Source organism: Octopus bimaculoides, chromosome 10, assembly GCF_001194135.2.
Source record: "Octopus bimaculoides isolate UCB-OBI-ISO-001 chromosome 10, ASM119413v2, whole genome shotgun sequence".
NCBI lineage: Eukaryota > Metazoa > Mollusca > Cephalopoda > Octopoda > Octopodidae > Octopus > Octopus bimaculoides.
In genome coordinates, this window is record NC_068990.1 from 21,459,816 (window position 1) to 21,464,470 (window position 4,655).

Consider the following 4,655-nt stretch of genomic DNA (forward strand, 5'->3'; position numbering starts at 1 on the left):
TTTTTTGAAGCTCCGACGAAGATATAAAGTGATAAACAAGCACTCAATTCTAAGTGCCTTGCATCTTTTAACGGAAACAGCTGTAAACTAATGAAGTTCATGGCATAATTTCCTGTTCATTCATTTAATGCCTTTTGAGTGCGCGTGTGCGTGTATGTGCCTATGTACATGTGTGTGTGCGCGCGTGCATGTGTGTGTTTCTGTTTTTCTTTGACCACTAGCTGACAACCGATGTTGGCGCATTCAAGTCCACGTGACTTGGCAGCTTTGGCAAAATATACCAATTGAATAATTACCAGATTAAGCCTTTAAAAATTGCGCCTCCAGCGTGGCCGCAGCCCCGTCACTGGAACAAGTAAAAGATGAGAAATAGGAATGTTTGAAATGGGTGCAATAGCTGCCCTTCAGCATTGAATAAACTTACTTTTCGTAAGGGGAATGTGTCCAAAAAAGCTGATGGCTCTTGCAAAAATCAATTAAATTAATGCCTAGTTTTAATCCGTCACTTGGTGATTTAATACAATCCCGCAGACTATGAGGTCTTTATTATTATCTATTCTGTTAAAAGCTTCGCAAACTAACTTTCTACATGCCATTTACATCTAACAAAATATAAATTGAAATTTTCATCAAATCTGTGTGTGTGCCTTGTTCACTGCAGGAAAATGTGAATTCATTTGGGTATTTTCTATACGAATTGAAAAGGTGCGTCCGAGCCATAAGAATAGAAAGTTCACGAGTACACAATTACGTTTGTTTTCAGCCATTGTTTCTATGTCATATTGCGGTCAATGGCCAGTACTTCCTTTTTTTAAAGTAAAATCAAGGGAATGCATATATAATTACTTGTAAAGAAAGCAATGAATAAAAAATAGAAAATACATCCGGGTACACAACCGGGACTAAGAATTAATTGGCTACAAACACCTAGCGTTCCCACGCTTACCCACATACACAAATCGATGAGCATATACGTACAGACACACGCACTCGCACGCGCACACACACACACACACACGGCACACATGCGAGCACACACACACGCACACGCATGTTATGTTATCTTTTAACTTTTACTTCTTTCAGACATGTGTTCCTTTAATCAGACAATCCCACCAGTTTTTTCCAGCAACTTCCACTGTGGCTATATGAAATTGATTGTGTAAGTCCTTCTTACGTGATTCTTCTTCATGTCATTTTTGCACTTCTTCCTTTGTTTTTCATTTTTTCTCTGCTTTCAATGCTCTTTAGTTCCTACTTGTCACTAGCAAGGTTTCCTTACTCTAGGCTATGTATTTCCTTAAGCTCTCGAGTTCGATACGTACGCAGTCTTCCACACTTATCCGCCCTTTTCCTCCATTTGCTCTCTTCATGTATAGGCAATCAGTGTCTACACGCGCATGAAGGGCTCCATGCATCATTAGGAGCTTTTTTGACTTCCTGTCCAACTTCTTTATCTCCTCCTCTGTCCACTTCAAAATTCCAGCGCCATACCGAACTACTGTGACTGCATGCGAGTTTATTGCCGAAATTGTGTTTTGGGCATTCTGCTTTGAAGCCAATATTTTTCTCACTTACTGCAAGTACACTCTTTTTGTCTTTTCCTTCATGTCATAGTGTCTGATTCCATCTGCCTCAAGTATTCCCAGACATCTGTAACTGGATTGAGGTTGAATTATCTTCTTCATTTCATCACTTGGCAACTATATGCCTTCTCTCCTGACACGTTTTCCTCGTCTCATCACCGCCATAGCACATTTTGAGAGTCCAAACGCCAGCTTGATATTGGAGAAAATCGGCACAATCTCGACTAGGCAGTGCAGTTCGACCCCATTTTGTGAATAACTTCAGGTCATCCATAAATAGTAACTGGTACAGTTTTCCATTACCTCTTCCCAGGTCATACTCTAATTTTGTTTTCTGTAGTATTTAACTCAAGAGGATCATTCCCAGCACGAAGATCAGTGGGGACTCACTGTCCCCCTGGAAGATTCCTCTCATGAACTTTCACCTCTCCTAATACTTGATTCCTTACTATCAATTCTATTCTCCAGCACTTCATGCTATTCCATATAAGGATTCTCATATTTTCTGCTCCTCCGTACATTTCCATTGTTCTTATTATGTAGGAGTATGGTATCATATCGTATGATTCACGATAGTCAACTCTATGGTATTGGGCAGAATATCTGCTGTAATCTATCTTTCATACCAAGACAAAACAATGTACATAATAAAACTTCCAATAAGTTGAAATCAGAAGCCATAAGAGCCACTGCCTCATCTCGTAATTGTTTTGCTGTATTTCGCCCGTCGCTACGTTCTGAGTTCAAATTCCGCCGAAGTTGACTTTACCTTCCATCCTTTCAAATCCGATAAATTAAGTACCACTTGAATACTGGGGTCGATGTAATCGACTATCCCCGTCCCCCAAACTTCAGGCCTTGTGCCTATAATAAAAAGGATTATTATTATTACGGAGTTGTACTTGCATAGCAAGTGACCTGATCTGAGATCGTGTGCTGGAACGAAAACAATTGCAGCGTGGAAGGTGTTTATAAGCCATTTAAAATAACACAGAAAGACTGTTAGATTCACTTCAACATTTAAATTTAATTTGTGAAAATATTTTCGTTGCTTTGAGACTGCGACTTGTTCACTGACAAAATTCTGTGCTGCATCTCACAGAATTTTGATGCAGCACAGAATTTTGTCAGTGAACACGTCGCGATCTCAAAGCGACGAAAATATTTTGACAAATTAAATTTAAATGTTGAAGTGAATCTAACGGTCTTTCTGTGTTATTTTACATGGCTTATAAACACCTTCCACGCTGCAATTATTATTATTATTATTATTATTATTATTATTATTATTATTATTATTATTATTATTATTATTATTATTGTTATTATTATTATTATTATTATTATTATTATTATTATTATTATTATTATTATTAGTATTAGTATTATTATTATTATTTAAGGAGGTGAGTTGGTAGAACCTAGGGCTCAAAAGCGACACCAGCTACGACGACGACAACAACAACAGCAACAACAACAAAAGAAAAGAAAACAAAAAAAGCAACAACAATAACAACAGCAGCAGAACAACGTTTGCAATATCTTCATTGTAAAATTTTAATGATTACTTCTGAAACTAGGAGTGTATGACAAACAAAAATTTACTTCCCCTCCCGCGAATATATTTATTTTATAGATATCTTTCAAATGCTTCAAACATTAAATATGCTAATACTAGCACTTATCTCTTAATATTTGCCCGCTCCACATTGTTTTGTATATAAATCCTATTTTAATATTAATTCAAATAAAACCTAAATACATTCAATTAAGCGTGACGCTGCAAACATTTAGATATAAAGTATTGTTCATTTAAAAGCACTCGAGTGTCATAAAAATTGTGTAGAGATTTCTACAATGCCCTGACCGCGTGTGCCTTTAACGGGCATGGTTTGTATTCATTACAATAGCATTTGCTTTTTAGGCTTCTTAGGGTCATCTAGGGGTCGGCTAGGGGTCAGCAATATGGCATTGTTTTTTACTGTTAGGTCAGACGCACAACTGAACGGGCCTACGATGGAGGTTGTTCAAGCCAGATGTTTTTTTTGTCATTTATGTACATCTAATTGTTTATCTTCCTTCACTCTGACTGCGGCCATGCTGGGGCACGCCCTTGAGGGGTTTTAGTCGAACAAATCGACCCTAGAACTTATTCTGTTGAGATCGTTTCCCAAACTGCTAAGTTACAGGGGACATAAACAAACCAACACTGTTTGTCAAGCGGTAGTGGAGGTACACACAGACACACTCAGACACACACACCTACACATACATACACACTTACAAACAGACACCGCGAATATAAAGGGTGTGGGTTCGAGTCCCGTGCATACGAAAACCCCTCCTTTTTACAGTCTACGGCTTATGTGTCCTAATATTGAACTGTTTTCTTTGGTCAATCCAATGATTGCTAATAATCTTTGATCTTATAGATATTATTGTTATTTACAGGATGTATTCTTTTATTTTTTTATTCTTTTACTTGCTTCAGCCTTTAGTCAAGAAATCGACCCCTGGACATATACTTTGTAAGCCTAGTACTTATTATATCGGATAATCATTGCCGAACCGCTAAGTTACAGGAAAGTAAACACACCAGCATCGGTTGTCAAGTGATGTTGAGTGTGGAGGGGGAAACCGGATAAGCACGGACACACAAATATGTACACATACACATACACATATATATACGACAGGTTTCTTTCAGTTTCCGTCTACTAAATCCACTCACAAAGCTTCGGTTGGCCTGAGGCTATAGTAGAAGACACTTACCCAAGGTGCCATGCAGTGGGACTGAACCCGGAACCATGTGGTTGGTAAGTAAGCTACTTACCATACAACCCCTCCAGCGCCTGGGACTTGCCAGACTGGAGCAATCTCCAATATAACCATCCGAAATTGCACAGATAAGCTGGAACTCGACTGAGGAAAGAAAAGTCCGAATGACCCGTCCTTGTTTTCTTTGTTTCATCTATCTTGATAGTTTATTGTCCTTTTTTTGTATCACCTAACTGTCTGAATGTTTTGCGATCTTGTTCCGATTGTATTTTATACATACATACATATATA